Here is a 25,448-nt window from a genome sequence, read left to right as displayed (position 1 = left end):
ACCATTAACAAAATGAAAAATCAGGCTACTGGATTGGAGAAAATATTTGGAAAATGGGCAGAAGATCTGAATAGGCATTTTTTCAGATAAGACATACAGATGGCCAACAGGTACATGAAAAGATGCTCAACATCACTAATCATCAGGGAAATGCAAATCAAAACCACACTGATATATTACTTCACACCTGTTAAATTGGCTATTATAAAAAAGACAAGAGATAAAAAGTGTTGGCAAGGATGTGGAGAAGAGAAAAATTGTACACAGTTTATGGGAATGTAAACTGGTGCAGCCCCTATGGAAATCAGTATGGAGGTTCTGCAAAAAATTAAAAATAGAAATACCATATGATCTACTTCTGGGTATTTATTCGAAGAAAACGAAAATACTAATTTGAAAAGATATGTGCACCCCTATGTTCTTTGCACCATTTACAATAGCCAAGATATGGACAACCTAAGTGCCCATGGATGGATGAATGGATAAAGAAAATGTGTCAGTTATATATATATATATATATATATATATATATATATATATATATATATAATATATAGGAAACTGCATACTCTGTTACATTAAAATCTGTTGATCTACCCCGAATTTGAATGGATCTTTTACCCATGCATGATTCTGTAACATATGCATTGCTCATTTGAAAATTCACTGTGGTATGTAGACCTTTCAAATGTTTGCACGTTTCATTATGTAATATTTTTAAAAACCACACTTGTTAATATCACCACCAATCTAATCAGGAAAGTCAGTATAGGGAAGCCGTGAGGCTCACAGTGGTAGGAACACATTTTCCAAAATCCTCATTTTCTCTTGAAAGTTCAAATTTTCCCATTGGCAACAAATACAATCAGTTGTTTTCCTTGAAGTGACAGGCTCAACCGATTCATTAAAAGAAAGAAAAACGTCCATCAAATACTTAATTCTGAAAAAGTATAGTTTGTTGGTCCTTCAAGTAAAAGTGATGTTTCATGGAAAAAAGGAGCTAAATAGGTAGCTGCTTCAGCTCCTAACTCAATCACATGTGTGTTTCCTTTAAAACCACTTCCTTATTTCTTTATGCAGAACATCTTTATGTGTACTTCCCATTTTGTCACACAGAATATTAGAAAGACATACTGAAGTGTTGAGATTTAACAAAATTAAAAATTGCTATATCACAGGCGTAGAAAACAAACTTATGGTTACCAAAGGGTAAAGTGGGGAATAAATTAGGAGTTTGGGATTAACAGATACACAATACTATGTATAAAATAGATGAACAACAAGGACCTACTGTAGAACACAGGGAACTATTTTCAATATCTTGTAAACACCTATAATGGATAATAATCTGAAAGAGAATATATATATGTGTAAAAAACTGAATCACTTTGCTGTATAACTGAAACTAACACAACATTGTAAATCAACTATACCTCAATAAATAAAAATAATAATAATAGAATTGCTACATCAAGGACATTCCTAAGTGGAACTAGCTTTTTTTTTTAATGGCCTCATGTGTGACACGGTGAAGAACAGAGTACCTCCTAGAACACTTAGTTGCCACTGTCTTGATTTGAGCCTCTGCACCAGCAGTTTCAAGCAACATTGACTTTGGCTCTTCCAGTGCAAATGCGGATACAGTGAAAAGGGCAAATCATGCTTTAGCATTATTATGAAAATAGGTTTGACCTCGTGGACTTCCTGTAAAGGTCTTGGGGATTTCTAGGGGTCCAGAACACTTTGAGGACTGTCCTTTATAGCTCCAGTTCTCCACGAGGCTGCATATGAGCATATAAGCATCACCTGGGGAACTTTCAAACCCCACCAGTGTTCTGGCTGCACTTCAGCTTTGTTAAATTGGTCTCTGAGGTAGGGCCCTGGTATAGGTATAATTTAAATCAGGTAATTCTAATGTAATCCGGATGAGAACAACTAGTTTAGAGACCAGCAAAAGAGAGGGTGACCTTTGTGGTAACTACAGTATTTTGTGAAACTCTGTGAAGAATCTAATGACCTACTGCAGATTTTTAGCACTTTGAGTCTTTCTCTTTGATTCTTACTCCTAAAAACTTGGCATGTCTCCATGTATTCTCAAATGTAAAATTTCTTTTATGGTGTCTGGAAGATTTGGGACAAGGAATTTAACAAAATGTTTTACAAGATACAAACACAATTGTCACAATTCAACCATACAGAGGTGCGTACGTGTAAATAGTTATTAAGAGATCCTCAGGGCCCACTCAAGATAAGCAAAGATAATGTTTCTTTATTTTGTATTTACAAAAATAGATCCCTTTTTCAATGTTATATAAATTATCTAAATTGCCTCACTTCTCTAGCCATCTGTTTCACCTCTGTAAAACAAGTTAATCTAGATGAAACTAAGGCTCATCACTTAGCAGGACTTTAGGCTCAGTGAAGTAGGTCACTGCATGCACAGCAGGGGGCTGAGAGCCACACAGCCATGCCTGCCCCCTCCACTATTTCAAGCAATGTCTACTGAATAGCCACTCACTGTTGGAACTCTATTTGATTTAGGACTTAAAGTAGATTTTAGCTTTTAAAAAATTTTTTCTGAGTAATGTTTAAAGAAAAAGATTTATTTATCCTCAACAATGAGCAATCCAAAGCTTCCTCAATGGAAGCTAAATTAGTGTTAAGGAATAGAGTCCCACAGACATAGAGAACAGACTTGTGGTTTCCAAGGGGGAGAGGTTTCGGGGAGGGATAGAGTGCAAGGTTGGGGTTAGCAGATGTAAGCTATTATATATAGAATGGATAAACAACAAGGTCCTACTGTATAGCACAGGGAACCATATTCAATATCCTATGATAAATCATAATGGAAAAGAATATTTATAAAGGAATGTATGTATAATTGAATCACTTTGCTGTATAGCAGAAATTAATAAACATTGTAATTAATAAACATTAATTTAACATTAATAAACATTAATTAGATCAATTATACTTCAATTTTTAAAAAGTTTTTTTAAAAATTTTTAAAAAAAGGAATGGAGTCCACGTGCAAAGTGACAGCTCATCCATGCTCAGGCGTCCAGGGGCTCCTTTGTATCAGGCACTGTACTTGATGTGGAGTTACTGAATCAGATTTCTCTCTCTTTTTTTCTCTGTCTCTATTAATCTATTTTATGTAGGTTAATATCCCAAAAGACAATCCTTAGCCACTCTGAGCTTCATGCCTGGACTGTACAGATTATTTCCTTTTTAGCTTAGAGAATTTCCATTTAGGTTTGTCACAGGGCTCCCTTTGTGAGAAGTAAATAAAAATATCTGATCCAGAATTTACTAATCATTTAAAGGTCATTCAAATGTGACATATGGTGATCTATTGAGATGATATTTAGCATAACATCATGTGCACATTTTTAGTCAATTCAGCATCCTAGTAGATAGCACGTCGTTTGAAATCAAATTATTTTTACTTAGTCATATTAAAAAATACATTTTAGATGGAGGTGATTAATATCTTATAGTTACATACCCTAAAGCATATTTTCAATTAATATTTTCTTCTCTCTTGACTGAAGTGTCATTTTTTATTCATCAAAAATTTTAAAAGTGTAACATCTATCAAAGCATCTCTAGTTTACATCTTCTCACCTGTGTTGGAAATTTCTTGAATGGGTTGAATGGGTGGACTAGGTCATATGTTTGCCTCTCCAGCACACTGAGCCTGTTCTGTTACCCAGTGTGTTTGTATAATAACAATTAGCCCATAAACAATTTTAGTTGCATGTGAAAATTATCAGGACTCATATGAATTTTTTCTAGGAAAGGAAAAACAAACTATCAAGTAGTAGAATTAAGTTTTGAGCAGAAAAGGAGAGACCCTTTCAACTGTATTTTAAGGAAATTTAAACTGCCTGCCTGCACCCAGCTTTCCCTCTTCAGAGATGCACACCCCGTTGTGACTTTGGGCTGAAGAAAGTTAAACTTCCTCTGGTGCCCACCTTAACTGTAGCCCCTGGCTCACCTCTCTGCACCTGCACAGGCACAGTGTCCCTAAGTCAGTATTTCCACTCTACTGATTTTATGTAGATTAACATCTCAAAAATCAATTCTTAGCCACTCTGAGCTTCCTGCCTGGACAGTACAAATTATTTCCAAAAATACAGTTATTATTAATTTTTGGTAGTGCTCTGCTCACAAAGTTGCATAGGTTTTGAAAGGTCTGCCCCTGACCTTTTTAAAGATGTTTTATTATCTTTAGTGGAAGATTTACAAAATGCATGGGTTTTCAGGTTCACATGTATTGTGTCAGGGAAGAATCCTCTATACTTGTCTTGAGGAAAATAAATAAATGGTGAATATAGTTAATCAGGATTTATTTTTCTTAAGTTATTTGTAGTTAGACTTTCAAAAGTTTTTCCTTAAGTCATTTAGTTATCATGGGGCAGCATTCCTTTATTTAAAAGTCATTACAGTATTGCATATATTCTAATCTACTTATTTTTTGAAGCATTATCTATTATTGGTTAGAATAAAATTCTGGTTCGAAGCTATTCTTAGTGGTACTAATTTTTTCCCATTTAAAAATATTAAAAATATCACGCAAAACATTGAGCAAAATAAAATAGATATTCTATATTCAACACTGTAATAATCCTCTTACACATGTGTTATTTATTAAGTTAAAATCTAAAGTTTCAAACCTGGTGAGATAGCCATTATTTTTCATCATTTTTATTACTAAGGAAAATATGTCTAAATGTAACCCCTTATAAAAATACCTATTCCATTAGTGAAAAAACATTCACACAAAAAAGAAATTTTCATATTTTTAGTCTGGATGAAACTATACGACTAGACATTCATGACTGTCTTCAAGGTTATATCTTTTTTCTTGGCAAGAGGAAGAGAAAAAAGCTACATATTGTAAATATTCATCTTCTTTCCCGTCTCCAGAAGAGGAAAAAAATATAGAAGAGTGAAAAGGTCAATGATGCTTCAGAAAAGAGAAAAACACAAAAACCTGCACTTAGTGAAAGCATGTCTGGTTCCCTGTGAGAGAAAATGGGTTTTAATGCAGCCACCAATATTGAAGTTATGAAAGGGCTACTTATAGAAGTTGAACATATTACATCTATTGTTAAATTACCCATGAAACAGAAGAAAGAAGACATTTGCATCCATTTGCTAAAGCTACCTAGCACACTGCTGCAGACAGGTCTTGGCCAAGACAGTAAGCAAATCAGCCATGCTCTCTAAAAACAAAAAACAAAAACTGAAGATATATGTCACGTCTAAGGAATAAAATGTAGGGTGATTTGCAGCAGCTGAGGCAGTCTGTCTGTCCTGCCTACCTCGGAAGACTTTAGACACCTTTTCTGACAGGCAGATCACATGTTCCAGGTAGAGTGCACAGGCTGCTGGCTGTGTACAACAACTTTATGTATTTCAGCTAACATAAAGTGTCGATTTTGGAGCATTTTAACATATCTGTGATCTTGGTGTACGGCCTCCAACCACTATTGTTAGAGAATTGCTACATAACTGTCATTACTCTTCATGTGTCACATTTTTATTACTGGCCATATTTTTATTACTTTCAATTTAGTTTCATGCATTGAGTTTAACTGCCATTTACAATGACTTCTTGGTTGATGTGTCTAAAAGCTGTATTTTCACACCATCTGTAATAATTAAGAAAATGCCAACATCAAACTTTTAGAAAGAGTGCCAGCAGCTGAGAAGAAAATCAGAAAGCCCCAAATTAAGCATTCTTTCAGGAAATGTAGCATCACAAACCCTTTTGAAGGTACAGAAGAAAAAAAATGTGCAGAAAAATTATATGTGATAAGAAAGCATTTTGTCATGGTTTAATTGACAACATTTTTTCATTCTTAGCATGTACAATAATGGTGCATCTTAGCAATGACAGCATAAGATTCAATAAAATACAGTATTTTTGAGGTGAGGAATCACTACCTTTAGCAGCAATGGGTGTTTAACAATAGTTAATGATCCTTTATCAATGATCAGTTATCAATAAAAAAGAGCAAGTTTTGATCAGCCATGATAGAGGAAAGACTGAATAATCTTATACTCTGTTTAGATAAAATATTACAAAATCATTGTCATACGAAGAAGTGATTAAAGAGTGTATAGTCAAAAATTATGGAGAAACTATTATGGAGGTATGTCAGTAAGTTAATGCAAATTTTTATAATTTTTACCTCAGTTTTTGATGTTTGTGATATTTGCCAGCTTTTTAAAATTATTAACTTCTAGTGATTTATTTTCTCATTCTAAGTAAACATTCACTTTTAAAATTAATGTATGTAATTGTTTATTCTTTTTCTGGAAGAGGGCTCAGAAAATTGTGCAAGCTTCAGGCCCCAACAAACTTGTATCCGTCTCTGCCAGAAGAGAAATCCCTGACTTCCATCTTCTTTCTGTCCTCAGGATCTCACCAGTGCTTTCCATTGACTGACTCAACCTACCTGTGAGTTAGTCAGTCAGCAAGCCCAGGAAAGGCAGATTGCAAAGGTCAAACCCCTGAGATACAGCGCAGTGCTGGAGAAGGGTTTGAGGGGTGGATGGATACAAGAGCAAACGGCAATGGGCACCACCAGCCACTCATTGCAAACCATATTTAGAAAATCTGTCCCTGTCTCCCACTCTGTCTCTCCTGGAATTGAGGGTAGGAACTGAACAACAGAATTTGCCACTTTTCCTCTTAGATTTCTAAATCAATGCACAAGTTCAATTTCTCGTTATGTTTAGAGTGAGCTGATCCATTTCCTTGGCAGAGCCTAAATGTGGTTTTTCAAAAAAAGAATAGGAAGAAAAAATAGGGTGAAGTCCCACATTCATCTTTGCATATCACTATCTTCGACATCAATGTGAATCCAATCTGTTGAAAAAAATCTCGGCATCCAATGCTTTCCTGAGTTATAACAGCCCTTAATTAAAAACCAAAAAAATCACAGCTAGCTAAGCTCAAAAAGACTTAAATTACTTAAAATGATTCAAATAAACTCTAGATCCTCTTGTACATACTTATAATGTCTTACAGATAATAAAAAGAATCTGTTCTGGTCAAAAATAAACAGAAAAGGCTGTTCTATTTAATTTTATTGCTTTAAAATATGTTCAGAGATGGTCAGGAAATATATGACCTAGTTTATTTTCTATGTACATCATTAAAGTAATGCCAGAAAAATAAGTGAAAAAGATGTTTCAATACCAAAGAATCCACATGTCTGTGTTGAACTTACCACTTCAAACACTGGTGGTTATGAACAACCTAGTGGTAAGAGTTTATTATAAAATAACATTGATTTTATGAGGTGAGATTAAAGAGTCCTTTAAAATAGAGAGCATTCTTTCATAAATAAAAAATAATTCATAACATAAGTAAAATTCCAGTTTCTTATAAATTATATTAAAAATGATGACTATATTCCTATTTTTAAATGATGTCAATTCAAAGGGTTTTAAATGTTGGGTACAAAGAATGAAAGATACCAATATTTTGAATAATGTTTTAATGTGATTTCAAATGTGAACAACAACAATTTGATAGAGAAAAGATGTGTTCATTATGAACTTGGAAACACATATGTTAATATCTACAATGTGGTGGATATTGCTGCATTAAGGAGATCATGTTACCATTAGTTTTCTAATTTTACAATCAGCAAAATAAAAATCAGTGGGAGTAACGGATTCTCTCCAGTTCCCAGAACTACTAAGTAATGGTCTGGGAACACAAAAAATCAAATATTTTTCTTTTTTTTCCAATATACTATTAGGTAGAAAACCAATTAAAATTATGTATTTCTTGTATAAATATAAGTTGGTCCTCTTAGAGAATGTCATTAAAATCATACTTTTTTAATTCTCCAAAGAGTAGCAAACTTGGCTGCAATGTTAACATAGTCCTCAATCATCTCTCTCAGGTGCTATATTTATGCATAACCAAGTAGACACCTACCCTTCTTGTGGGATTTAAGTGTGAGTTTCTGAGGTCTCAATCTTGTCTTCTTTTGTCATAACCTGAAATGTTGTCTGAAGTTTTCTTTTTAATTTACTTTCTCCAAATCTAATCCTCCAACTGCTTGCTTCAGAATTACTCAAGGACCCAGGAAATTAGGCAAGGGAAAAAAAAAGCATGTAGGTTGCAAAGGTAGAAGTAAAATTATCTATATTCGCAGATGAGATGATCTTGTGATAGAAAATTCTAAGTAGTCTACTAAAAAACCATTCGAACTAATAAATGAGCTCAGCAAGTTTGCAGAATACTAGATTAATACACAAAAATCAATTATTTCTGCACACTAGCAATGATCTTTCCAAAAGTAATATTAAGGGAAAATTTCTGTTTACAGTAGTATCAAAAAGAATAAAATATTTAGTATAAATTTAACCAAAAAAAGCACAGGAGTGGAACACAAACTACAAAACATTAGTGACAGAAATTAAAGAAGGTCTGAAAAAATGGAAAGACATTGTATGTACACCAATCACAAGACTAGATATTGTTAGGGTGATAATATTCCCCATATTGGTCTACAGATTCAAAGCAATGCCTATCAAGATCCCAGCTAGCTTCTTTGCAGAAACTGACAAATTAATCCTAAAATTTATACAGAATTGCAAAGGACCCAGAATAGCCAAAACAATCTTGAAAAAGAAGAATGAAATTAGAGGACACACATTTCCCTATTTCAAAATTTAACACAGACCTACAATAATCAGAGTGTGCTACTGGTATAAGAATAGACAGATATTAATGGAATAGAATGAGAGTCACAAAAGAGACTATATTTACAGTCAACTGACTTTCAACAATGGTCTCAAGACATTTCAATGAGGAAAGAATAATCTTTTCAACAAACAGTGCTGCGACAACCAGATATATCCACATGCAAAGGGATGAAATTGGATCCATACTACACACTACATCAGGGGTCCCCAACCCCTGGGCCACGGACCACCTGTCCGTGGCCTGTTAGTAACCAGGCCCCACAGCAGGAGGTGAGTGGCAGGTGAGCTAGCGAAGCTTCATCTGTATTTACAGCCACTCCCCATCACTCGCATTACCGCCTGAGCTCCGCCTCCTGTCAGATCAGCGGCGGCATTAGATTCTCATAGGAGCACGAACCCTACAGTGAACTGCGCATGCGAGGGATCTATGCTGCATGCTCCTTATGAGAATCTGATGCCTGACGATCTGAGAAGGAGCTGAGGCAGTGACGCTAGCGCCGGGGAGCAGCTGCAAATACAGAGTATCATTAGCAGAGAGGTTTGACTTCACAGAGACCGTAATAAATCAATTGCCTGCAGACTCATATCAAAACCCTATCAGCGACTGGCAAGTGAAAACAAGCTCAGGGCTTCCACTGATTCTGCATTATGGTGAGTTGTATAATTATTTCATTATATATTACAATGTAATAATAATAGAAATAAAGTGCACAATAAACGTAATGTGCTTGAATCATCCCGAAACCATCCCCCACCCCCCTAGTGCGGGGAAAAAGTTGTCTTCTACGAAACCAGTCCCTGGTGCCAAAAAGATTGGGGACCACTGCCCTACATACAAAAATTAACTCAAACCCACCTGTTCTCTTGGCCTCTTGCAGCGGGGAGGGCACCCAGCCGATCCTCGGGCCCTAGTGGGGCTGGGCTCACCCCACGTCCCCTCCAGCTTTGCCAGCCCGGAGCTCCGCTGCTCCCAGTGGTCAGAACGCAGGGATAGAGCAGGTCTTGGCGGCCCAGGTTGGGGTCGGAGGCCGTGCCCTTCCCAGGCGGCTCGAGGCACACACGCTGCGCCCAGTCACCCCGAGGCTTCCCAGCGCGCAGGCGCGATAACAAGTTTCCGCTTCGCTTTCCCAGGGCGCATGCCCAGGTACTCTGCAGCGGGCTCACGCCAGCCCAGACTGCGGCGGCAGCGGCCAGTTTCCGACCAACCGTGGGCCTGGGGAGTTTGTGTCCAATGACTGCGGGTGCAGCAGCCTGAGTTCTAAGCACAGGAGATGAGTATACATCAACATTTTTAGGAGAAAACATACATTGTCAACTCACTGGGAGAAGCCTTAGGAAGTACTGCTAACCACCTACACTGTCATCAGAATAAAAGTCCTCCTGGCTTCACATGAGACACCAAGCTAGATGCAGATCATCACCCCCCAGGACAATTAGAAGGCCCTCTCTATGAGTGACCTCAAATTGAGGATTTCCAGAGCTTACTCAGGCTCTAGAAGCAGACGACACCACGAAATAGAAGGCTTTACCCGAGATCTCAGATCAAGAATTTTGTCTCCATTTATCTTCCCTCGAAAACTTCTCCTCTCCCTGACCGCAAAATTCTCTGACCTAGAAATTTAAACAAAACGCTTGCTCTTTCAGTTACAGACAGATTGACTAGAGGTTGTTTGTCTTAGCCTATCCTCCCCCTATTCCTCCACCCTGGGCTCCCTTTCAAACTGTGTCTTGCTTCGACTAACTCTTAACTGCTTTTTCAACAGTTTTAGCAGAGCCCCAAAACCCACTCACACGAGTCTTTCAAACCCTGGCCACCTTAACTAATCAGTCTAATTGCTGGTTATGTCAGCGTCTAAATAACACAGAGCCTGAACTAGGTTTTGTTCCTGCCAGTGCACGCGCCTGGTAGACCCCTTCCGGGCAGTAAATGAGTGGAAGTCACTCTACTTCCTCCTACTGCAGAGTGACTTGGCATTGGGGAAGCCCCATGGAGGCTCGAGGTCTGTCCTTCACTCAGGTGAGGCTATTGGAGGGAAAAGTTTCTCTTTGCCTTGAAAATAAAAACAGCACTGGACCCTTCCTAGGTAACATACCGAAACAACACTGTAATCAAACACTATGGTTTGATTCCACGGATGGCACCTTCAAACCATCCTTAGATGTCATAAATGAGCTCCAGACTGATTATAATAATACAAATGTTTGCCTAGTCACTGGACAATATTCTTGGTCTGCAGGCCACACAAATGGGACCTGAAACAGCTCAGCTGTTCCCTGTGTTGGTCTACCCGATACCCCAGGCTACAGATGGGTCGACCAAAATTCTGGAATGACCTGGTCAGGTAATGACACCTATCTCGATAGCTGCCCAAAGCAGACTGAAGGTCTCCTCTACCAGATACTTCACAACCTGTTTTGCTCTTACAGCCTGACAGAGGCACATGGGAAATGCAGATGTACAGATGCTAACATAACTAACGACAAAGTCCACCATGGACACCAAACTCCAAACTGGTGGGTCATAGGTTCCGCCCTGACCTTGTCTGTGAACACGTCTGGTCTGTTTAGTTTATGTGGCAATAAGGTATATAAAGGGTTCCCACCTAAATGGTCAGGGCGATGTGGACTTGGCTACCTGGCACCTTCCCTCACTAGGTATCTCACTTTAAATGCTAGCCAGGTTACAAACCTGGGCTCCTTCAGGCATAAAGTAACACCACAGAGACGCATCCAACCAGAAATCGTAGGCAAGCCACTCATGTATCGCAGTACTGATTCCGTAAGGAGCCTTTTTCTGAGTTGGAGAACTTCTGACCTAGAAGAAGCAATTCTGAACATTTCCAAAGTCATGGAACATGGATTTGCTGCCGCCCCACAGACCTTGAAAACACGTCCATCAGGAGTTAGTAGTTTCACCTCTGTGCTCCGAAGTCACCATCTCCTGGCTACACAGGCTGCCCAACAAGGAACACAGTGTGCCATCTTTGGCAGACAATGCTGCTTGTATGAAAATAAATCAGAAGAAATACAGAATTGTATGAACCATTTAAAAGAACAGGCCAAAATCCTACGCAAAATGAGTGAAGCACCGTTGATTAATTGGACGGACCTCGAGAATAAGCGACTGGTTCAGTGAAAGATGGGGCCATGCGTTGGGATTTGCGCTTTTATGCGTCTTCATCCTTGTTATCTGTGTTTTTGTCTGCACATCTCTTACCTCCCGACTTATAATCCAAGTCTCTCCACAACGATCTCTCCAGCTCCTTGCCTGTGAAGCTTCATGACAGGTTATAACAGGGAAATGAAGGCACTAACCACACCAAAATGGTATAAAGACTATTTTAAACTGAGAACATCTGAACAAACAGCAGCTGCAGCGGAAAACAAAACAAAACAAAAAAAAAAACATCTCTAAACTTCCCTTTAATGAGTAAATTATGTCTTTCTCAGAATTCAGCTGCCATACACCCCTCTCTCAGGGAGTTTTCTGTAAGGGAGGATCCTGGCTTGGCATCAGGACCTGCCAGGGAATTATGGGACTACGTCCTGTGAGAACCTTCCATATTTTCCCACTGAGACCTTAATACCTTTCCCCACCCCCATCCCTCTAAGCTGGTAGATAAATCCTTACTCCTTATAGCATGCTGCTGTAAACATGTGTAATAATCTTTGCTCCTATTAATCTGTCTGTCAATTCACAGGCCCCCAACTACTTCAACCTAAGTTGGTAAAGGAAAAGTTTTCTTCCCAATAACACTTTCTAGACTTTTCTGGATGTACCAGAGGGTGTGTTCAAATACATAAAGGAATTTGGAAATCTTGATTTTGTTTGAAGATGAAAGAATCCAGTGTACATGTACACAGGCTCTGTGGAAATCCTTTTAAATTTGTCTCAAACAGTAAACTTTGGGTAATCAAAAAAAAATTACCTTAAACTGGATCATAGAAATAAATGTAAATGCTAAAATTATAAGAAATACAGGAGTAAATCTGCATATTATTGGGTTAGGTAATAGTTTCTTAGATATGACACCAAAAGCACAGACAACAAAGGAAAATAAATAAATAAATTAGACTACATCAAAATTAAAAACTTTTGTGTTTCAATAGCCAACAAGAAAGTGAAAAGACAACCCACAAAATGATGGGAGAAAATATTTGAAAATCATATATATAAGATACTTGTAATCAGAATATTTATTAATGAGTCTTACAACTCATTAATAAAAGGACAAATAATTAAAACTTGAGCAAAGAATTTGAATAGACATTTTTCCAAAGAGAATATACAAATGGTCAAAAGCACATGAGGAAATGCTCAACATCTTTAATCATTAGGGAAACTCAAAACCGCAGTGTGATACCACTTTACATGCACAGGAGTGGTTAAAATGTTTTTACAAGGGGGACAATTACAAGCATTCATGAAGATGTGAACCCTCATACATGCTGAGGGGAAAATAAATGGCATCGCTGCTCTAGAAAAACCTTCACCAGTTCTTCAAAAAGTTAAACAGAGTTATCATATAACCCAGTAATACCACTTTTAGGTTTATACTCAAGAGAAATAAAAATATACATCAAAACAAAAACTTTATTTGTATGTTTCTAGCAGCATTATTTATGAGTCAAAAAGTAGAAACAACTCAAATGTCCATCACTTACTTGATGAATAGATATATTAAGAGGTATATCCATAGAATGGAATATTTTTGGCAAAAAAATAAAAGAAAGAAATACTGTTACTACCACACGGATAAACCTTGAAAACATTCTGCTAACTGAAGGAAGCCAGTCACAAAGACGACATATTTTATGATCCTATTTATTTTAAATGTCTAGAATAGGCAAATCTATGGAGACAGAAAGTAGATTTGTGGTTGTCAAGTGCTGGGGGGAATGGGGGAATGGGGAGTCATTGCTAATGGGTATGGGGTTGCTTTTGGGGTGATGAAAATATTTTAAAATTGACTGTGGTGTTGGTTGTACAACTCTGTGAAAATACCAAAAGCAGTTGAATTATACATTTTGAATGGGTGAATTGTATGGCATGTGAAATATATTTCAGTAAAGCTATTTTTTCATGTCATAACAGGAGATAGAAAAGAAAGAATAATTCTGGAAGCTTGTTTAAAACACAGATTACTTGACTCAACTCCGTACAGCTGAAACGGAGTTCCTGGGAATGCTGTCCAAAAGTCTGCAATCGTTTTCACAATTTCACCAAGTACCTCTTAAGCACCCTGCTTTAGACTGCAGAGGTTACTAAAACGGAAACAGCTCAGGAGCAATGACTATACTGGCTATTAGGATCATTCCACCCTCAGGGTCAGTGACCGGGTTGAGTTTTGATCTACAGGGAATGAGCTTTTTACACAAAAAGAAGGCAATCACTCCTTTTGGGTGAGAGCACTAAGAAAGAAGGGGATATGGAGTTTGGTTTGAGTGTTCCAAGAGACAAAGTTGCCCACTTGGCATTATTGCCCTCGGTTAGCCAGGTAGGAGCCAGGAGCACCAGAGGGGCGGCCCCATAGCCAGAACCCTGGACTTGTGCTGCTCTGTTGCCAGTCTAACTTTTAGCAAAGATAAAAGCAGGGAACAAGTGGAACCCCAAGGATAGAAAAGATCCTGACTGTGAATGTTCAAATAATGCAAAAGCAAACAAACAAACAAACAAAAAGCAAAAAACTTCAAGCTTTATTTTTAAGTGGTTAGTTTCTTATGAGAGATGATTCTATATCATAACACATTATATTTGGCAGGAAGCACATGAAATTCCTACTACTGTTAATTTTTATATCTTTGTAAAGTACATATATACCAGCTCCAAATTATCTGTGGAGCCTTCTGTAGTCACCTCCTTTGACAGATCAAAATGGACCCACAAAATATGAAGTTTTGTTCTATTAACATATACTGAGAAACTTTTATTTCACATAGTGTTTTTTAAACTAATTCATTTTACATATTGTAGCAGGTTTCTTTTGACTCTCTGTCCCAAACAATCATTTTAATCAGCTTTTCAACAAAGGTTTAGGGAAATAGATAGCATTTTTAAAGTTATGCATTTATATTTTTCCCAGAGAATAGCAAGAAAGAAGAAAACCTCTCTGGTCATACTGTCAGTGTCAACGTTAAATGTCAAGATGACATTTAATAACTAATCTACAAAAAGTAAATGAGTTCTCTTTATTCCCTTGCCCTTACACCAGGATAGGCTTCCTGTTAACTTAAACAAATTACCATCCTATTCAAAAAGACTCAGGAATCAGGGCCTTTGTCAAAGAATCTGAGATAATATATTAGGGTCTGTGAAAGCTTGAAAAATACAACTTATTAATTTAACATTTTACATATTCAGAAGAGTCATTTCTTCTTAGGGCCATTTGAAAAGAAGAATTTTTAGCACCGTTTCCGCTAACAGCAGGAACATTCTAAGAATTTTAAAGATTCTTGTTAAGCTGTCTACATCAAGCTGAGTCCATTTATCATTGACTATTTTAAGTCTAACTCTTAGCTCTTACTTTTGTGATTTAACATAAATCTAATTGGGGGTTCTCTGGCTCTTTTTAAGTTTATAAAAGGAAATTTCATGAGGAAAAATGTAGAATATTGTTTTTCAATTTGCTATAATATTAATTTGAAATGGAAATCTCCAAAATGGTTTAAAGGTCACTTTAAAATTTGTACTTTGGGACCACTTCTGACATTTTAATGCAGTAATAATTTTCTTTATTTCTAGTGAATTTTTGAAGGAAGGAATATTAACCAGATTCTTATACATAAAGTATTCATCTAAATGTATTCAAGAACCAGAGCTATTAAAACTTAACTAGTAACTCTTTAGTAACTAGTGAGTAATTAATTTAATTAGTTAGCATTTGTATATGTAGATAATACCAACAATTGTCCTGCTTTGCATAAATATGATTAAAGACAGGTTAATTTTGGAATCTAATACAAAATACTAGATACTTTACATATGTCCTCTAATCTCTGATGACTTCTAGAAAGCCTTTCAACTCAATAAAATATAGTCATTCATATGTTAGTATAAATAGAGATAAAAGGGTGGGGTAGGGAATAACATCAAGAAAAGATGAAGAAAGGTTTTGCTTAAATCCTAAATTTCTTTCTGAACATACTGAGTAAGAAAAGAAATAGGATTGATTATAAAGTATTTTATATACCTTATTTTTTATAATATTTTCAGTATATTTAATTGAAAATAAATATTAATTTGGTATGTAAATCACCTATAATTGCACCTATAAGATGATATATAATTCTTATTTTCTGAATAATTTGGTCTATGTATTTATATGGATATGTATGTAATTTTCATGTTCACATGCATAAATGAATAATGGGCGAAGTTTATGTTTTTCACTACTTCAGAAAGTATTTTACTTATTTTTAATTATGAAAAATTTCAAATATACATTGAAGTAGAGAAGTTACTACAATGGACTTTCACGTATCCTTTCACGTATCCAGAGTCAACAATTATCAAGACTTTGCTTCAACAATTATCAAGACTTTGCTTCTTGCTTCATGTGCCTCTTTCTCCTTTTATCTCCTTCATTTGCTCATTAAAGCAAATGACAGCTATCATATCATTTCACTTTCACATAGTTTCATATGCAACCAGAAAAAAAAAGTGGGCTTCCATCTTATGTCACCTTAACGCCTAACAGAATTATCATAACCCATAAATGTATTCAAATTTCCCAAATTGCTCAAAAATATGTTTTTATTGTCGTTTTGTTTGGACTAGGATCTAAACAAGATCCATGATTGGTATTTGGCTGTTGTGTCTTTAAAGTCATTTTAAGTCTAAAACGATAGAGCATATTCCTTCTTTTTCTTTTTTTTTTTTTTCTTCTCTGCCGCTGACCTGTTAAAGAAACTGTGTCAGTTGTCCTGCAGAATGTCCCACATTCTGGGTTTGTCTGCTTCCTTGTGGTAAGTTCCACTTACCTATTGTTGAATATCTAACAATCCCCCAATTTAAAACAGCCACATATTATCTATTATCTTAGTGCTATGGATTGACTGGGCTCAATTCCAATATTCAGTTTGGCTCACCCATAAGCCTGAAAGTTGATGCTGCCTCTCAGCTTGGAAATCGGTGAGGCTATCAACAGAAAGGTTTATCTGTGGCATCTTCACGTGGCTTGAGACTGCTTACAGCATGAAAGCTAGATTCCAAGCGTGAACATACCAAAACATATGCTCAACAGCAGATGCTGAAGGCTTCTTATCATCTAGCCTTGGATGTCACACAGTGTCACTTCTGTAACATTCTATTGATCAAAAAGCAAATCTCAAGAATCTCAAGCCTAGATTCAAGGGGAAGAGGACTATTCAAAAGAGTAAAGATAAGGTTATTCATTGGAGAGCAATCTTTAGAGTTTAGCTACTATATTGTGTTTTTTAATTGGTTCCTTTTGTACCAATATATCCTATCAATGGAAGTTAACTCTAAAGGCTTAATTACATTCAATTATTTTGGCCAATGATATATCTTAGTGGTACTCTATACTTTTTTTTTTATTATTATTTTTTTTTTGCGGTACGCGGGCCTCTCACTGTTGTGGCCTCTCCCATTGCGGAGCAACAGGCTCCGGACGCGCAGGCTCAGCGGCCATGGCTCACAGGCACAGCCGCTCCGCGGCACGTGGGATCTTCCCGGACCGGGGCACGAACCCGTGTCCCCTGCATCGGCAGGCGGACTCTCAACCACTGCGCCACCAGGGAAGCCTCTATACTTTATATTATACCATATCAGAAGGCACATAGTGCCAGGTATGATTTAAGGCATCTTACAAATTTATATGAAAACCAACATAGCATAAAGTAAGATAATGAGAAAAATATTTAAGATAAGTGAGAGTAGATATATAAGATACTATTAAAATACAGTGCATAAAAGTATGTGCACTTAAAGAGTCTCTCATCCCACCTCCCACAGCTTCCATGTCCTGCTATGGAAGGACACATCAGAATCTCCAAGAAGAATGGAGCATGATGGCCCTTAATATGTCTTTTTTAATATTGTCTTATTCACATGACTGAGATCTTTAATAAGTGCATCTGTGTTGTTGGGAAAGAGAATCACATATGTCATATACGAGGTGGTCATTCAGTGTGAGTCATTAGGAAACCATCTCATGATTCTGGGCAAGATGGACATCTGCCCAGTCCTACACTGTGAGAAATTATGGATGCGTTGACTGAAGGACATTATTTTTCTCAAAGGAAACTCTGAAATCACTCAAATGATTGAACAAGTACTTGCCTGAGACTAAGGAGATTCACCAGATAGATCTGTCAGGTAAAATACTGGATACCCAACTGAATTTGAATTTTGGATAAACAGTGTTTTCTTAAAAAGCATTAGGGGGCTTCCCTGGTGGCGCAGTGGTTGAGAGTCCGCCTGCCGATGCAGGGGACACGGGTTCGTGCCCCGGTCCAGGAAGATCCCACATGCTGCGGAGCGGCTGCGCCCGTGAGCCATGGCCGCTGAGCCTGCGCGTCCGGAGCCTGTGCTCCACAACGGGAGAGGCCACAACAGTGAGAGGCTCGCGTACTGCAAAAATAATAAAAAAAAAGCATTAGCTATGTTACATGCACTATTTGGGACATACTAAAATAAATTTTTTGTTGTGTATATGAAATTCAATTTAAATTGGTGTCCTGTATTTTTGTTTCCTAAATCTGGCCATTTTAACCCCAGAGAACATGAAAAAGAGTATCTGGATTTGATAAATTTAAGACAAAACTCTATTATTATAATGATTTTATTATGAAAGAACATCAGTGAGGCTCCCACAGCATGTCTGATTTGTATAGCACGGTCTGAAAGTTTCAAACTTCCTCTTTAGTGTATTTTGTGCCTAGAAAATAATAATTCGTAGAGTTTGCTATTCAATTTAGGACATTATAACTCAATTCAGGGCACATAGTCATTCAAAAAGTAGTGCGCAATTAGCTATGGTTACAAATTACCCTGTTGCCTAGTGCCCAGGCAAAGAACAAAAGTATGAGTAACAAAAATAAAACTTTTCCAAATGAAGGATGGATAGAAGCATTACTCCAATTATTAAGTAATTATGGTCCAAAGTATCTTAATAAACCAACCTCACCACAGCTAGTGTCCAAAAGATTCAAGTCAAAAAGCCTTGACTGGAAGACAAATAACACAAATGTTACTACGAGATTAATGCATTCATCATGATAGCCCTTTCAAGACTTTGTACAACACATAATCTAATATAGCATGATCTCAAGAGTATAGCTCACGATTCAGGTTGCCCAGATTGATTTCCTGCTTCTTCCATTCCTAGCTGTTTGTCTTTGGGTAAGCTCCTAACTTCTCTACATCTCAATTCCTCTTCTGCAAAGTGGGGAAAATAATATCTACAGCATAAGTTGTTTTGAGAATTGTTAGTCCATGTAAGGCACTTAACCCAGTGCTGGTACATAGTGGGCACACAATCAATTTTGTCCGTAATGATGATAGAAGATAAGGATGGTGGTGGTGATACTGAAAAAAATAGATGTTAAAAAGAGGCATAGAGGGCTTCGCTGGTGGCGCGGTGGTTGAGAGTCCGCCTGCCGATGCAGGGGACGCGGGTTCGTGCCCTGGTCCAGGAAGATCCCACATACTGCGGAGCGGCTGGGCCTGTGGGCCGTGGCCGCTGAGCCTGTGCGTCCGGAGCCTGTGCTCTGCGGCGGGAGAGGCCACAACGGTGAGGGGCCCGCGTACCGCAAAAAAAAAAAAAAAAAAAAAAAAGGCATAGAAATGCTATTAGTTGTTATTCCCAGGCAGACTTGGTTTTCATTCTTATTCTTCCATTATTTGTGAAATTTTCTAAAACAATGTAACTTTTATAATCAATCAAACCTAACATTTTAACTGCCCTTACAATGAATAATCAGAGTGTTTTGTTTTGTTTTGTTTTTTGCAGTACGCGGGCCTCTCACTGTTGTGGCCTCTCCCGTTGCAGAGCACAGGCTCCGGACGCGCAGGCTCAGCGGCCATGGCTCACGGGCCCATCCGCTCCGCGGCATGTGGGATCTTCCCGGACCGGGGCACAAACCCGTGTCCCCTGCATCGGCAGACGGACTCTCAACCACTGTGCCACCAGGCAAGCCCCAGAGTGTATGTTTTTACAGCTTGAGCACAAAAGTTATCGTTGCCCCATTCAACTTCCTGATCCTCTATAGTGTCTAAAATCACAATCATACCTTTAGAATAAAAGTGTATATGTGTTACTTGGGAAAAAGAGAAGATATCGGTATAATCACAATGATGTTCCTTAGTATTGAACACACCAGGCATCAGATGATTTAGCTAATGCTTAGGGAAGAAGTAAGAAGAGAACTAGACAAGATATTGAGATTTTCATGGAGAAAAAAAGTAGAGGGGACAAGAAGGAAAGTTCTGAAATGCAGGGAGCTGTTTGGGGTAAGGAAGCATGGAAGAAGGAAGGCTGTGTGCACCCTGAAGGTACAAGGCATCTGGGGGTGATTTCATACTGGAGAAATTTTGGCCATAAAATTGGAGATAAAATGCCAAGAGAGTAATGTGATTCACAACTTTGCCTACCATAGTCCTCAGAGTAATAATGTTGGTGAAAATGATAACCTATTATGCTTAGCTGGTTTCAAACTATTCACATATTTTAGTCTTTCAATTCTTTGTTTTCCTCATATTTAAACTTAGTTTGGGAAGCCAGTGCAGATTTTGAAGGTAGCCTTTTTTTTTTTTTAATCTCATGTCTCATTTTGACCTAGAAGCCACTAAATATTTATGTTTTTTCAGATTCTCATAATTCATACCTTAAATAATATTCAATAACTTTTCTATCACCTCTAAAACAATAATCCCTGAATCTTTTTCTCTAGCTAAACCTTCTTTCATGAACTCCAGGTCTGTAAACATTTACTTGGAATCCCCCGGGGAATTGCAAACTCAACATGTCCCGAGGGGAACTTATCAGCTTCCTTTCCTACCACCCATGCCCCTATATGTACTATATTAGAGACTGGAAAACCCCTTACTCATTTGTTTCTCTCCATACAACCCCCAAAGTCACACAGTTCTGCATTTCCAGTTCTCCTTTACCATTTTACTCCATGGTAGTCTTTTTTTCCCCCCCAGTGCACAGTTAGTTATACCATAGGAAAAATGTAAACTCCACCCTTGGAAGCTACCCTCATTTTTTCACAGTGTTACACCACTGCTATGTATTTAGAAGATTCCATTTATACTTTCCTAAATTAGCCCATTTTAAGCTTTTTAAGTCAACCTTATATAAACTTTTCTTTTAAAGGACATATAGATTTCTTTAGTGTTTTATAATATTCAGCTGAGCAAGGAGAAATTTTGCCTCCAAATTTTCCAAACACATAGAATGTTTCTGTTAACAATTAAATGCATATCTCTAGATGAAGAAACAAACAGAACACAATGAAAACTTGGAAAGGTACAGACTAAGTGAGGCTTCAAGCATGTTACAGAAGTCAAAGAACACACTTTTGTGGGACAGGTTTTGTCACCTTGTGATTATCATCTGCCATTAAGTGGGTTAGTGACTTTCCTTTGTTCAAAAAAAATATGACTGACATTATTTAGTGATTTAAAAATAATTGTCAAAATAAAATTAATTGGTAGCTCTAAGAATTTATACTTTATCATCCTCATAATGTTTATTTCAGGCTCCCTTTACCACCCTCTGAATCATCAGTCATTTAAGACAATTTTTTTCATGACATTTAATTAGGAAACATTTTGCCATCTGAATTATATGTATTATCTTCTCTTCATATTTTATTTTCAAAAAAACGCTGTGAGTTGTCTGAGGCAGATGAGAAAGTTGTGAAGAAATATATTATGAAGTATTGCCCCTTGTGTTCTTTCCAAAAGTTTTCTTGTACTCTATGACCCTTCCCAGATGAACTGCAAGATACAGCTATTTCTTACTCCTAGGATGTTCTCAAGAATTAGTGGAAAGAGAACCAGCCAGTTACAATGAGGGTTTTGTCTCTTGTGACAAGAAAGGTGGGGTTCCAAGTGGAGGTATTGGTGATCATCTGACTGGAGAGTAGTTGAGGATATAAACATTCCTGCAGATGCCAACATCAATGATTTACTGTACCCGAGATCCAGACTGGATGGCCTACATCTGAGCAAATGACAGTGTGGCACAGATAATGGTGCCAGAAGCCATAATCTCCCTCTAAATCACTCCCTACCCACCAACTCAATTTCAGGATGCTCACAAAGCTCTATAACCACCTCAGGAAGAAAGATGGTGAGGAGATCACGAAATGAGGTGAAACACACCTAAACTTTGCCCTCCTTCTAGAACCCTTCTACTCACAACTTCTCAAATGGAGATAAAGCGCTGGTCTTATATCTTATCTCAGAACCTTTTTTCCCCAGCTTTACTGAGAAATCATTGACGTACATCACTGTATACGTTTAAGGCACACAGCATGGTAGTTTGATTTACATATATTGTGAAATGGTTACCACAATATGTTCAGCTAACATCCATCATCTCATACAGATGCAATAAAAAGAAAAGAAAGGAGAAAAGAAAAAAATTTCTTGCTGTAATGAAAACTCAACGATTATCATATATATCATATAGCAGTGTTAACTAGAGTCATCATGTTGTGCAGGACCCTGTGCACTCTTGGTGGGATTGTAAATTAGTGCAGTCAGTATGGAAAACAGTATGGAGGATCCTCAAAATAATAAAAATAGAGCTATCATATGATCCAGCAATCCTACATCTGGGAATACATCCAAAGGAAATAAAATCACTATCTTGAAGAGATATCTGCACCCCCATGTTCATTGCAGCATTATTTACAATAGCCAAGACATGGAAACAACCTAAGTGGATGAATGGATTAAAAAGTTATAATATATAATATATGTGTGTGTGTGTGTATATATATATATATATATATATATATATACACATGCATTTACATATATATAATGCAATATTATTCAGCCATAAAATTTAGGGATACTCTATCATTTACGACAACATGGATGGACCTTGAAGGCATTAAGCTAAGTGAAATAAGTCAGGCAGAGAAAGACAAATACTCATGATCTTGTTTATATAAGGAAACTTAAAAAAAAAAAAGAAAAAGAAAAGAAAGAAACTCAATGAAAAAGAGAAAAGAGATCAGACTTGTGATTACCAGAGGCAGAGGGTAGGAAGACGGAGAATTGGAGGAAGGTGGTCAAAAGGTACGAGCTTCCAGTTATAAGATAAATAAGTACTAGGGATGTATCTAGAACTTTGAATTCATTTTCTCCTTACTATTTGACACACTTAAATGCATTTGGAAACTAAGAAAGTCATTATATCCTTTGAACCAAAGAACAGTGTTTTACACTTGCCCTTATTAATATTCCTAGTTTCAGCCCATCTTCTACGTTCTCTCAAAATGGTGACTATGTACCTCTAAACAGGTATTCTTTAGTTAGTAGCAGGGTGATTTAGCGGAAGGAACTCTGATCCGATGACTGCATAACTGCTCCATCTTTGTCACTGTTCTGGGACCTTGTTTTGGGGAAATATAATTTTTAAAAAAATCTCCCAACCCAGGAAATTTCTCCAAGAATGCATAAGAGAAATAAAAACAATTTTATTATTGAATAAGCATTAAACTAGAATGTGATATGCAACACAGGCAATCTGTTAAAGACAATGCCAAGACAGAAAGACATCTCACCCTTTTTCTGGAGCCAAGCAGATACAACACATTGTCTCAAGAGAAACCTGAACTTGTCCTCAAGAAAGAGGACTTGACACACTATTTGTCACACGTAGTGCATCCTAAATTCACCTGGTAATTCGGGTGACCATCTATGTTAGCTAATTGACTCTATCCAGAGGGAAAACACACTTCTTATATCTGTATGATAGGAAGGAGTTTTGTGACTTGGTCTGAGGTCCCCATCCACCCACAGAAACTGGGAACAAGATCTTCCTTGATGATTACATTTCAAAGAGATGGCTCCCGGGTCCCTGAGAAAGACAATCCTGGGTCATAAAGCTGGTAAGAGTCTTATGTAGCTTTTTAAAAAATTCACATGTATTTCAAAAAGAGAAAGAACTTACAAGTTTTCTAAAGTGAACACTAAGCAAAGGGGAAGGGAAGACTCACTTATTTTCAACAGGAAGAATTAAGTTTTTCATCTTTAATTCGTTTGCCCTTACACTCGGATAAGTCACCAGTTGCTTCAGGCCTTCGTCTTCTCATTTATAAAAGGCTAATTCGTATTGTATGATCTCTAACATACATTTTCTCTCTAGAGTCTACATTGTCTTTGTCTTTTCGTTGTTAATTGTGATTGACTACCTTTTTTCAACTTGATGTCATCTAGTAGTTTGATTAAGTTGCCTTCTAAGTACTTATCTAAATAAATCACTGAGAAAGAGGAAAGAGGCCCCTGACATCCTGGTCTGATGCTGACAGCTAAGCTGTATTGTTCTCTTCTTGAATGTAAACCATCTCACAGAACAGCAATATCAGACAAAGTCACTCTGAGTGTATGATAAAAATGACACAACTCAGGGTCATGGTGTAACCCACAAAATACCAACCTTCCTTCTCTCCTGCCTAATATGAGTGACTGCTGCTTTAAAAAAAAAAAAAAATCAGCTATGGCTTCATGCTAGCTCCAGTCTGCTTTCTTTATAGATAAGATTGATTGAGGTAGCCAATCATAGAATTATCCCTGCTTCTTGACAGCATCCAAAGCCCTGCTTCCTTAGACCCTCTCCAAAATGACTCAGCCAAAACAAATATCCTATAATAGAATTCCCCATAATAAGCATTCTCCTGCAACTGCAACAAGTAATAAATCAAGCTATTTCAACTACAGATCTGTTGCAGGTGGTCTTTGGCAGAAAGAAATTGACGTCATTGATTTAAAATGAAATGTGGAATAGGAAAAAAACAAGGGTAGAGCCTGTGAAACAATGCTGGGGGCTTCACTGCTTGTCATTGATCCTTTCATCAATAACTTTGGCCATGGAAATTTAACCCAGTACACATCCACCTGACAATACAACTATTCATTTCACCTCTTTCTATCTTCTTCACAAAGTTATCAGCAGAGACTTTCTCCAATTCACTTGGACCATTTATGTAACAACTGTGACTGTGTCCTGATTTTTTTTCACTTTTAAATTGTTTGATTTGTGTGTGTTTAAAAATTGTACATATTTTGTAACTGGGAGAAAGGTGCTCAAGGTTGTTTGGCTTGCCAGTTTTTATCAAAATCATGTCAACACTTACTTCCTCCCTACACACTATTGAATATGATGTCTTTCCTTTGTTTGCCTATTCTCTTACCTAAAGTATCTTGAGTTTCTATTATTTTCTCATCCGTTTAGGCTTCAGTTCCCTTATTAATATATTTGTGCTGTCCTTTCAATTTAAAGTTGCTGTATTTTGGGCTTCCCTGATGGTGCAGTGGTTAAGAATCTGCCTGCCAATGCAGGGGACACAGGTTCGAGCCCTGGTCCAGGAAGATCCCACATGCCATGGAGCAACTAAGCCCATGTGTCACAGCTACTGAGCCCATGGGCCACAACTACTGGAGCCCATGAGCCTAAAGCCCAAGCTCCACAACAAGAGAAGCCATCAAAATGAGAAATCCGTGC

Source organism: Orcinus orca, chromosome 5 (genome assembly GCF_937001465.1).
Source record: "Orcinus orca chromosome 5, mOrcOrc1.1, whole genome shotgun sequence".
NCBI classification, from domain to species: Eukaryota; Metazoa; Chordata; class Mammalia; order Artiodactyla; family Delphinidae; genus Orcinus; species Orcinus orca.
Note: the sequence above shows the minus strand (reverse complement) of the source record.